The sequence below is a fragment of the Cebus imitator genome, unplaced genomic scaffold (assembly GCF_001604975.1).
Source record: "Cebus imitator isolate Cc_AM_T3 unplaced genomic scaffold, Cebus_imitator-1.0 Scaffold440, whole genome shotgun sequence".
In the NCBI taxonomy this organism is placed as follows: Eukaryota; Metazoa; Chordata; class Mammalia; order Primates; family Cebidae; genus Cebus; species Cebus imitator.
In genome coordinates this window covers 1169271-1181976 of record NW_016107755.1, presented here as the reverse complement: position 1 = coordinate 1181976, position 12706 = coordinate 1169271, and the positions used below count along the sequence as shown (strand labels likewise).

General features: G+C 48.2%; 1 pseudogene across 1 annotated transcript; it reads left to right on the top strand.

Moving 5' to 3' along the window:
- Positions 1–2177: 2177 nt before the first annotated feature.
- LOC108290624 lies at positions 2178–5550 on the top strand (annotated as a pseudogene). The gene is made up of 8 exons (XR_001819635.2): positions 2178–2290; positions 2405–2671; positions 2930–3205; positions 3785–4060; positions 4181–4296; positions 4742–4774; positions 4917–4964; positions 5126–5550. The product of XR_001819635.2 is annotated as a saoe class I histocompatibility antigen, A alpha chain-like (transcript).
- Positions 5551–12706: the final 7156 nt, after the last annotated feature.

The window sequence follows — 12706 nt, the reverse complement described above, 5'->3', positions numbered from 1 at the left end:
TGCCACCTCTGTATAAGCCTGAAGAAGGATTCAAAATGAAAACACAGCTTTGGGAAATCCAGAACAGAGATTCCATCCACAACTTGCCCAGACTTCTGACTAAGGAACTATAAACTGCTCAATGGGTGTTGTTTGGCCAGGGGTGGTATTGCACGCCTGTAATCCTTACATTTGAGGAGCTGACACAGGGGGATCACTTGCAGCCAGGATTCTGAGACCAGTAGGATAATGTAGTGAGACAATTGTCTCTACGTTTTTTTTAAATTAGCTGGGCGTGGTGGCACTTGCCTGCAGTCCTAGCTGCTCTGAAGTCTGAGGCAGTAGGGTCTCTTGAGCCCATGAGTTTGAGGCTGCAGTGACCAATGATCATGTGACTGCACTTCACCCTGGATGACAGAGGGATACTCTGTCTCTAAAAATAAATAAATCAACAATAAAGGTGTTGTTTAAAGCCAATGCTTGTTATAATTTATTACACAGTCTTATAAATTCATACACAGTTCAACAGACTCATGGAATGAATTGATGAATTGATACACACACTAGTTACATAAAATAAAATGTTGCTTAACGTTTTCAGTGTCTTACATTTTGTAATTTTCTGTGGTCCATTTTAACACACTCATATTTTAATCATTCAGTCAACAAAAATTAATTTAGTGCCTACACTAAGCCAGGTATGCCCTCACTTGCACACGTGCCTGATGTTCTAGAAGCTTCACAAGACTGAGGTGGAGCCACTGGAGTTTTTTACAGGGAGAAATGAGACACTGACTCACAGTAGCAAGACCACTGTGGAGAGAACAGTCACATAGCAGGTAATGGGACAGTGCTAGAGTCACTATTCAGGAGTGACAGGGTTGTGGGGCCCAAGGGGAGAGGAGGGCCTGAGGGATGAGAGGGATTGAGGGAAGGGCTGGAGAAGCAGGAGATGAGGAGAAGGAGCAGAGGGAAGGAATTCAAAAGTAGCAGAATTCTTAGTTTTAAACACATTGTTTTATAGATTTTTAATACATCCATCTACAGAGCCTAGCAGGGTGTTCTTTGCAGTTGGGCTTTAATACCTTATGTAGGTCTGCCTAAAAACTAATCGTTTCTTATGTTAATCAGGTTTAAAAAATACTAAGTGTTCCTATAAAATAAACACCCCACTTAGATGTGGACATTTCCTAAAAACAGGCAGCGCATGAGCACTGGTGAGGGGCCTTGTGACTGCATTGAGCACTTGCGACTGTGAGGTGAATGAAGTCTGTACTGGCTCCTGGTTGCAACATACAGTAACACAGTGTGTACTTTGTACTGAGGAGATGTCCTGGACTCACACAGAAACTCAGGGCTGTGGAGTGAAGGTAAATTTAAAATACAACAAGCAGGAGTCACAGATACATTGTCTGGGAAGGTGAAACAGGAGGCTTATGAGTCCGGTTGCAATGCTTTGATTTATTTATTTATTTTTAAAATTTTTTTCTTGCCTTGTCTCAGATGAGAGCTTTTAGACACATTTATATATCAACGGGCCAAAGTCACATTTTTTACCGATTAGATTCCTAATGATTCAGGGGTTACCAAGATTCTGCTACCCACTGTAGTTAATAAACAAAAAGCAAACTGGTCTCTATGGTATCTCATGCTCTCAGGCAAAATTCTTCCAGATTTGGAAAAAAAAAAAAGCCCTGTCTCTATACCTCCATTCCCAGGGCGAGCTCACTCTCTGGTACCAAGCTTCCTGGGGTGAGTTTTCTTCTAGAAGAGTCCAGGGGGACAGGTAAGGAGTGGGAAGTAGGGAGTCCAGTTCAGGGACGGGGATGCAGGGATGAAAAGTGAAGGGAGAGGGACGGGGCCCATGCTGAGGGTTTCTTCCTGGTTTCTCAGCAGCTCCTGGGCCAAGACTCAGGGAGACATTGAGACAGAGCGCTTGGCACAGGAGGAGCGGGGTCAGGGCGAAGTCCCAGGGCTCAGGCGAGGCTCTCAGGGTCTCAGGCCCCGAAGGCGGTGTATAGATTGGGGAGACCCAGCGTTGGGGATTCCCCATCTCCACAGTTTCTCTTCCTCTCCCAACCGGTGTCGGGTCCTTCTTCCTGGATACTCACGACGGGGACCCAGTTCCCACTCCCATTGGGTGCCGGGTTTCTAGAGAAGCCAGTCAGCGTCGCCGCGGTCCAGGTACTAAGGTCCCCAGTCACCCACCCGGACTCAGATTATCCTCAGAGGCCGAGGATGGCGGTCATGGCACCCCGAACCCTCCTCCTGCTGCTCTCGGTCGCCCTGGCCCTGACCGAGACCTGGGCGGGTGAGTAACGGCCTCTGCGGGGAGGAGAGAGTGGCCCGCCCGGCGGGGACTCAGGACCCGGGGAGCCGCTCCGGGAGGAGGGTCAGGCGGGTCTCAGCCCCTCCTCGCCCCCAGGCTCCCACTCCATGAGGTATTTCTTCACCTCCGTGTCCCGGCCCGGCCGCGGGGAGCCCCGCTTCATCACCATGGGCTACGTGGACAACACGCAGTTCGTGCGGTTCGACAGCGACGCCGCGATTCCGAGGATGGAGCCGCGGGCGCCGTGGATGAAGCAGGAGCCGAAGTATTGGGACCGGGAGACACGGAACTCCAAGCAGAATGCACAGGCTTTCGGAGTGGGCCTGCAGACCCTGCTCGGCTACTACAACCAGAGCGAGGCCGGTGAGTGACCCCGGCCCGGAGTGCAGGTCACGACCCCTCCTCATGCCTCACAGACGGCCCGGGTCGCCCTGAGTCTCCAGGTCCGAGATCCACCCCGAATCTGCGGGACCCGCCCAGACCCTCGACCCGGGAGAAACTCGAGCTTCTTTACCCGGTTTCATTTTCTGTTTAGGCCAAAATCCCCGCAGGTTGGTGGGACGGGGCGAGGACTTTTGCCCAAACTGAAAATGGACGGAGCTGACACGGGGGCGGGGCCAGGGTCTCACACGCTCCAGGCGACGTACGGCTGAGACCTGGGGCCGGACTGGCACCTCCTCCGCGGGTATGACCAGCACGCCTACGACGGCAAGGACTACATCGCCCTGAACGAGGACCTGCGCTCCTGGACCGCTGCGGACACGGCGGCTCAGATCACCCAGCGCAAGTTCGAGGCGGCCAATGTGGCTGAGCAAGGGAGAGCCTACCTGGAGGGTGAGTACTTGGAGTGGCTCCGCAGACACCTGGAGAAAGGGAAGGAGACGCTGCAGCGCACCGGTACCAGGGGCCAGGGGGAACCTCCCTGATCCTCCCAGGCTGGCCTTGCAGAAGGAAGGGAGGAAAATGGGACCAACACTAGAATATCACCCGCCCTCCGATCCTGAGGGAGAGGAATCCTCCTGGGTTTCCAGATTCTGTACCAGAGAGTGACTCTGAGGGCCTGCACTGTTACAATTAAGGGTTGCAGTCTCTGAGGGAAAGGAGGGGAAGTCAATCCTTGGAATACTGATCAGGGGTTCCCTGTGAGCCCACAGCAGCGTTGGGCACCAGGATTTTCCTCTCCTGCCTTGTCCTCTGCCCCACACTCAGTGTGTGCGTGGTTCTGACTCCAGCTCCTCTGAGTCCCTTGGCCTCCACTAAGATCAGGAACAGAAGTCCCTGTTCCCCACTCAGAGACTAGAACTTTCCAAGGAATAGGAGATTATTCCAAGTGCCTGTGTCCAGGCTGCTGTCTGGGTTCCGTGCTCCCTTCCCCACCCCAGGTGTCCTGTCCATTCTCAGGATGATCACATGAGTGCTGCTGGGGTGTCCCAAGAGAGATGCAAAGTGTCTTTAGTTTCTGACTCTTCCCTTCAGAGCCCCCCAAGACACACGTGACCCACCACCCCGTCTCTGACCATGAGGCCACCCTGAGGTGCTGGGCCCTGGGCTTCTACCCTGCGGAGATCACACTGACCTGGCAGCGGGATGGGGAGGACCAGACCCAGGACATGGAGCTTGTGGAGACCAGGCCCGCAGGGGATGGAAACTTCCAGAAGTGGGCAGCTGTGGTGGTGCTTTCTGGAGAGGAGCAGAGATACACATGCCATGTGCAGCACGAGGGGTTGCCGGAGCCCCTCACCCCGAGATGGGGTAAGGAGGGGATGGGGTGTCATGTCTGTTAGGGAAAGCAGGAGCCATTCTGCAACCTTTCAGCACGGTTGGGGTTGGGTCCTGGGGGTGCGGGACCCTCACCTTCCCCTCCTTTCCCAGAGCCGTCTTCCCAGCCCACCATCCCCATCGTGGGCATCATTGCTGGCCTGGCTGTCCTTGGAGCTGAGTCACTGGAGCTGTGGTCGCTGCTGTGATGTGGAGGAAGAAGAGCTCAGGTGAGGAAGGGGTGAGGAGTGGGGTCTGAGATTTCTTGTCCCACTGAGGGTTCCAAGCCCCAGGTAGAAGTGTGTCCTGCCTGGTTACTGGGAAGCATCATCCACACTCATGAGCTGACCCAGCCTGGGCCCTGTGTGCCAGCACTTACTCTTTTGTAAAGCACCTGTGACAATGAAGGACAGATGTATCGCCTTCATGATTGTGGTGATGTCAACCTGATCCCAGCAGTCACAGGTCACAAGGGAACGTCCCTGCTGAGGACAGTCCTCAGGAGGGCAGTTGGTCCAGCACCCACACCTGCTTTCCTGTTTTTCCTGATACTTCCCTGAGTCTGCAGTCACACATTTCTGGAAACTTCTCTGGGGTCCAAGACTAGGAGGTTTCTCTAGGACCTCATGGACCTGCCACCTTTCTGACCCCTCACAGGATATTTTCTTCCCACAGATAAAAAACGAGGAAGCTACTCTCAGGCTGCAAGTAAGTATGAAGGAGGCTAATCCCTGAGATCGTTGGGATATTGTGGTCGGGAGCTCATGGAGGAGCTCACACAGCCAGCAATTCCTCCTCTAGCGGTATTTCCTGTAGGCTCTGACCGGGTTCTGTGTTTGTTCTACCCCAGGCAGCGACAGTGCCCAGGGCTCTGATGCGTCTCTCACGGCTTGTAAAGGTGAGACCCTGGGGCGGGGTGGCGGGGGGATTGATGTGGGTTGTTGGGGGAAACAGTGGGCACAGCTGTGTTATGGGGTTTCTTTGACTTGGATGTATTGAGCTGGTGATGGGTTGTTTAAAGTGTGACTGATATAAATTTGTTAATGAATTTTTTTATAGTGTGAGACAGCTGCATTGTGTGGGACTGAGGCAAGATTTATCTACAGCTTCGATTTGGGACTTCAAGAACCCTGACTTCTCTTACTGCAAAGGCATCTGAATGTGTCTAGGTCCCTATAGGCATAGTGTGAGGAGGTGGGGAGTCCAGCCCAGCCTTGTGTCCACCATGACCCCTTCCCCATGCTGACCTGCATTTCTTCCCCATCACCCTTCCTGTTCCAGAGACCTGGGGTTGTGATGTCTCCATCTCTGTCTCAACTTCATGGTGCACTGAGCTGTAACTTCTTACTTTCCTATTAAAATTAGAACCTGAATATAATGTACTTCATATTATTTCCATGAGACATTGATGGGTTAATTAAAGGAAAAGATTCCTGAAATTTGAGAGACAAAATAAATGGAAGACCTGAGAACCTTCCACAGTCCACATGTTTCTTGTGCTAATTTGTTGTGGGGGAGGGAGTAGATGGGGCTGTGCCCAGTGGGTTCTCAGGTCACTGTGGGCTTTATGTGGTCACTGCTCGGCTGGGTCGCCTTTCCTGCTACATTGTCCTTGGCCCTTCAGCAGAAACTTGTCCCAAAACGGCCTGTGATCACAGGGACTTGTGTGTCACCTATGGTGGTCTCTACACATAGAAGTCCTTGTGGTAGCAGGAGAGAAATTTTCAGACCCCTGTCCCTCTCGCCCTCCTTCCAGGTCTCTTTCCTGGATTGTATTTTCCATCTTTTCCCCAGCCTTCTTAAGCGAAGCAGATTCTGATATTTGCAGAGAGGAGGGCTCCCGTAGTTTCTCATCGTAGGTAACTTTCTGTTGGAACTCCTTCTGCTCTCTCTCCTACTCTTCTTCCTGCCCTGAGTTATAGCAACCCTACTGCTGCCTCCAATCCAAACCCATGGATTTACAAAGCAGAGTCTAACTTAGATTCATATGTGGTTGGAAAATCAGAGCCATAAGCCCAGGGTTATCTTTCCTGAAGAGAAAAATATGGTTGTGTGCTGCATTGTGCAGGAGGGTTGGTGTGGGAGGAGGGACGGAGGGAGGGCACACACGCAGCCCTGGTGAGAAAAGCTCTGGCAGCACTGATGTCAGTGTGAGATGAGGTTGTTCTGTAGCTGCCACAAAACAGCATTTGGCCTGAGGCTACATTAATAAAGACATTGCCCTTAGAGTAGGGAGGTGCCCTACAGTGACCATTCATTCAACTGACATTTGTTGTCTGCTAGATACATGACTGTTTTGCATTTAGAAAACATTTTAGTAAAAGCAGAAGGATTTCCAGCCTTGTGGTGTATATGTTCTAGATGTAAGCTTATCCAACCTATGGCTCACAGGCTGCATGTGGCCCTTCCTCACAAGACATCTTCCAATATGAGGACATTTTTGCTTATCTGTGGTGGCAAATATCATGAAAATTATGCACATACTTTTTTTTCTTGTTTCTATTTTTTCGGCTCATCACCTGCCATTAGTGTATTTTATGTGTGGCTACAGACAATTCTTCTTCCCATGTGGCCCAGGGAAGTCAAAAGATTGGACACCTCTGTAGGCAGATGATAGATATAGTATAAGCAAAGAGCAGAAAATGCTTGAGTTAGAAGGTGGCAAGTGCTGTGGGGCAGGTGATCCAGAGTGTGGGCTGTGGGGACAGGGGGGTGGCTGCTGTGCTGGGTGGTCAGCATGGGCCTCGTGGCAAATGTGACCTTTGAGTGAAGACTTGAGGGATGTGAGGAGCTGTCCACAAAGATGACTGGGAAAGCTCTTTTCAGGCAGGAAGCTTCAGTGCAGATGCACTAGGGCAGGAAAGTGTCTGTGTTCCTGGAAGGAGCAAGAGGCCAGCAGGGCTGGACAGAGAGAAACTGAAATGAGGTCAGAGGTGTGACCAGAGCAGGGAGGCCTGGAGGGTGTGGGAAGGGTTTTGACTTTTGCTCTGAATGACATGGGGAGTTAGAGGAAAAGGGGACATGGTAGGACTTATCCTTTGGTTGCTGTGCTAAAAACAGAACTGGTAGGTGGGGGACAAGTGAGGCAGTAGGGAAATGCTGGGGAAGGAGAGCAGTATTCCAGGATGGAGACGCTGGTTACCTTGACTGGGTCGTGAGCAGGGGAAATGGTGGGAAGTGATGCGATTCCGGATGAATTTGAAGATGGACTTCACAGCACTTGCTAATGGATTGCATCTGTGGTGTGAGAAAGAAGAATCAAGGACACCCACAGTGTTGGACTGAGTGAGTAGAAGGGTGGAGCTGCTGTCAGTGGAGACGGGGACACTCTGGCAGGAGCATACGGAGGAGAGGGCATCGCAGGCATTCAGTGGAGGAGACATCTACGAGGAGTGCAGGTGAGGGGCCCGGATGCCTCTGCAGCTACAGCTTCACCACCCAGTTACTCTCCTGCTTCCACCCCCTGTGTCTCAGAGCCGGAGCACTGATTCTCCCCTGGGCTGTCCGCACAGGTAGGTGGAAGTCAGGGAAGTTATGGTCTGCTGTCGGTTATAATAAGCCATGAATTATTGTGCTTTCTCAGATAATTAAAGAAATAATAAGAGAAGTTGTAACTAAAACAGTTATTTAGAGGACCACAATAATGCAAAGTTTTTTTTTATTCATCTAATGAAGGCAACAGAAGAAAAATAGTTGAGTCAAAAATAGATAATATTAGAAGGCAGCAAATGACATTGTACAGACTTAAACCCAATGAGGTCAACAATGACATTAAACATAATGGACCCAGGCACTCCAATGACAAGACAAATAGTGCAGAGGGGGAAAAATAAGTCAATACATAAATAACCATAGACTATTTACAAAAGCCATAATTTCAGCAGAAGGTACAGAAAAGCTGAAAGTGAAAGGATAGAAAAAATATACCAGACACACATTCATGAAAACCACACAGAGATGCCATTTAGAAAAATTACAGGAGGGCTAGGTGCGGTGGCTCAAGCCTGTAATCCCAGCACTTTGGGAGGCCGAGGCGGGTGGATCACGAGGTCAAGAGATGGAGACCATCCCGGTTAACATGATGAAACCCTGTCTCTACTAAAAATACAAAAAATTAGCTGGGCATGGTGGTGCGTGCCTGTAATCCCAGCTACTCAGGAGGCTGAGGCAGGAGAATTGCCTGAACCCAGGAGGCGGNGGCGGAGGTTGCGGTGAGCCGAGATCGCGCCATTGCACTCCAGCCTGGGTAACAAGAGCGAAACTCTGTCTCAAAAAAAAAAAAAAAAAAAAGAAAGAAAGAAAAATTACAGGATATGGATCTTGTGAGACACAGAGTCCATGTAGACAACTCACAATGTCTTTACTTTTTTTCAGAGACAGGGTCTGTTGCCCAGGCTGAAAGGCAATGGTGATATCATACCTCACTGCAACCTCAAACTCCCGGGATGAAGTGATTCTCCTGCCTCAGCCTCCCAAGTAGCTAGGACTACAGGTGTGTGCCATCACACCTGGTTATAATGTCTCATTTCTCATTTGATTTGTTGATCAAGGAAGCAATGTCATGCCATGTGTTTGACTTGCAGTAGGTGCACAACAAATATCAGGGGAATGGAGAAATAAAACCGCTTAGTAATTCAGGCCATGTCCACATTTACATTTTACAGATGAGGAGCAACATCTCAAACAAGTAAAGTAAAATAAATTGATTTACATCATCCAAAGCAGAATCAAAAACACATTCCTTGTGCTGAAGGAACAGAGCTCTACTGAGGTCATAGCAAGTATCATGAATTGCTACTAGAATTAGAACTGATACATTTCAAGATATACTAAACAAAGGGTGTGGAAAGATTGACTGAATGCAGAGTTAAAAGAAGAAAATGGATTTGTTAAAGATGTAGAAAATCTTTAATTTTTTTAAAAGTGGATTTATGTGGACCAAAGCAGGTATTTTAGCCACCCAATGATGTATGTCTCCCAATCATATTGCAAGTTATAAAAAATGGAATAAACCTAAAGTTATCACCTAATGGCAAGTCAAGCAGAAAAATATGTTTTTCCCAAAGTAAAATGTTATTTTTATATGAAGATTTCTAATAATGTACAGTGACATCTAGTGGAGGCAAACTGGTGTTACAATCCATTGTCATAATTATGGTGTATAGTACCCCCACTAATGATGGTAATCTTAATCCTCGTATTCTAACTATATTTTAAACCCTTTTGTAAAATTTATCTCCTTTCACCTAGAAGCAATCAAACTCCAAGTGGTGCTGAAAACAGAGCCACACATGGTCATGCCATTCTTCTGAGGACCCTTAAATAAATCAGGAGAAGCCCCAACTGCTGTCCCCCACAAAACATCCCCTTCTCAGCACAAAGTAGCCAAAAATAATGGTTGCCCAACACCTCCTAACAGCAGTTACGGTTATCACTCCTGACGGGAATAATACAGAAGTTACTAAGAAATTATTTTAGACAGAGAGAATAAAAGAGTTCTCGGTGGAATTTTCCTTGAATAAAAAGCAGTCCCCAAATCATTTCTTTTCTAACAGAAAGCAGACTGAAAAGCTGCAAGCAAACTGGAAGCTTGCATATGTAAATGCCGGCAGCTAGACGAAAAGCCAGGTACACGCAACATGGCGGTTCCTCTCCCTTTGCTTTGTCTACCCATGTGTGGGTTTCATGGCACTGGTCAGTGAAAGCTGAGTGTGCAGGTCAGGATGCCAGGCAGGTAGAGGCCACATTTGCATAATAAAAGACTAGGGTGGGAGGGTCAGTTTCCTCACAGGCTATGTAAATGGCACACCTGGTCAAACCAATCCCCTGAGCCCCATGTAAATCAATCACTGACTTCTGAAGCCTCTCCATAAAGTCTATTGTATCACCCCAAACTCTGAAACCCTCTTGGGGCAACCTGTTTTCTCTGTATGATAAAGCTTTCTCTCTCTTCTTTGTCTATTAAATGCTCCACTCCTTAACCTGCACCACGTGTGTGTTTTTGTCATTAACCAACACAGGACAACAAGCACGGGTATTTACCCCAAACAATGCCATTTCGACGCCGCTGGAGGCAGTGAATGTGGTCTATTACTTGAGGCCTGGGTGAACCTGATAGGACACAGCTGAGGGGAAGCCTTCACCCAATCTACAGACTTTGGCCATCAGTGTAGAAGACACAGGTCCTCAGCTCTCCACAAGTGCCACCATGGCCAGAGCCTCCTCTCTGCACAGGTAGTGAGGCTTGGCCCTTCCCCTGAACACAGTGACAGGGATCTCTCCAGAGGTGGAGATGATACTATTCCTCCCCTAAAATGGTTTAACCTCGTGCTTTTTCCGCTTTACAGGAAAGCTGACTCTGGCTGGTGTCCAGTGAAGAAATCCCAGGCACACAGGAGGGACAGGTGGATTTCAGGGCTGTGCTTGATTTGGAAAAGGAAGACCACCGATCACCAGGTGGCGCCACTGTGCTGCTCCTGCACCCAGGAGATGGATGCTGGGGCTGAGCTGCAGGATGGAAGAGGATGTCATTACTCATTTTCCAGGTTCCAAGTAAAAACCCTCCTGCCCAGCCCTTCTGGTTCTTCCTGAATCGTCAATCTAACAAGGACTGTGTTTTCTTTTTTTTTTTTTTAACTTTAAGTTCTGGGATACATGTGCAGAACATGCAGGTCTGTTACCTAGGTATCCATGTGTCATGGTGGTTTGCTGCACCTATTAATGCTCTCCCTCCCCTTGTGCTCCACCCCCCAATAGGCCCCAGTGTATGATGCTCCCTTCCCTGGGTCCATGTGTTCCAACCGTTCAACCCCCGTTTATTTATTTATTTATTTGAGACGGAGTCTTGCTCTGTCGCTGGAGTGCAGTGGTGCAATCTCGGCTCACTGCAACCTTCACCTCCTGGGTTCAAGTGATTCTTCCGCCTCAGCCTCCCGAGTAGCTGGGACCACAGGCGCGTGCCACCATGCCTGGCTTTTCTTTTTTCTTTCTTTCTTTTTTTTTTTTTGTATTTTTAGTAGAGACAGGGTTTCACCATGTTGGCCAGGATGGTCTTGATCTCTTGACCTCGTGATCCACCCACCTCGGCCTCCCAAAATGCCGGAATTACAGGCGTGAGTCACTGCGCCCGGTCTCAACCCCCATTTATGAGTGAGAACCTGCAGTGTTTGGTTTTCTGTTCCTGTGTTAGTTTGTTGAGAACAATGGACATAGCTTCATCTATGTCCCTGCAAGGGACATGAACTTATTCTTTTTTATGGCTGCAAGGACTGTCTTTTTCTCAGACAGGTCTTTTTGACCAGGCAGGCCTTTTTGACCCAGAAAAGTGGATGTGATTGTTAGGTTCACCACATCCTGGTTTATTGTGTTTCCAGTAAAATGAAATCAAAATATATACCTCATAAGTAATAAAATAACCCATAATAAGCAAATATTTATAATGTACTGACACCACTGAGGTTTCCTCCAAGTGTGGGCACAGCTGCAGACACATGTTGTCCCTTGATTCAAGACACTGGTTAGAGTAAAATGGGAAGAAACCCCAGTCACTGCAAAAAGGGCCCCAATGGAAGAGGCCTAGCAGTGGAGTCTCCTGTCCCAGGTCCGCCATATTTGGGGATGACTGCCCCTTCTGGGAAGGACTTTTTTTAAAAAAATTATTTTTGTATCCACATTAGTTCTGAAATTGCAGAATGTCCGGACCCAGCACTGGTCAGTTATACTATCTCTTCCTTCCCTATAAAATGCTGTGCCAAAGGGTGCCCTCATGCACTCCTATCCTCTTCCTGGAGAGGAGCAAAACAATAATGGACAACATTGAAACATACAAACTTACTTTAAATATGTGCTGTCAGAAGTAGCTGCTGAAAGATTAATTCCTCCAAAAGGAGGAAAGGTACAGAAAAAAACATCTTCACACCCATGTCCATAGCAGCATTATTCACAACAGCCACGAAATGAAGGCAACCAAAGCACAACTTAACAGATGAATTGATCAAAAAATGTGGTACCTACAGACAATGGAATATTATTCAGCCTAAAAAGAGGAAATCCCGTTATATGCTGCACTGTGGATGAACCTGGAGAACATGGCTAAGTGAAATAAGCCAATCACAAAGAAGCTCCAATGCTTTACTATTCCATTTAGACGAGGTGTCTGAACCCTTAGAACCTGAAAGTCGTATGGTGATTGCCAAGGGCTGGGTGGGGGGAATGGGGATTAATGAGGAGTTTTTGTTCAATGGGCATAGAGTTTCAGTTTTGTAAGATAAAATGTTATCAGGATCTGTGGCTCAACAGTGTGTTTACAGATGACACCACAGTACTGCACACTTCAAAATAGTTAAGATACCAAATTTTATGTAATATGTTTTCTGGCACAATGAAAAATAAAGGTCTGTTACTAATTGAGGAAAAAAGCACAGAAATCCATTAAAAATATACTAGTATATGCTTACCATAAAGAAAGTGATACAGAAAGCCATGAGAGATCCTTGCTGTCATCCAGAAACCAGCAGATTCAGCATCTCATGTAAAAAGACGGAAAGACTCACAGGCTCAGTCTTGACACCTTGAATCAGTTTGAATTTTGACTGAACCCCAGGTGGCTCCACTTCATGTAAAAGCACTGTCCCAGATGGT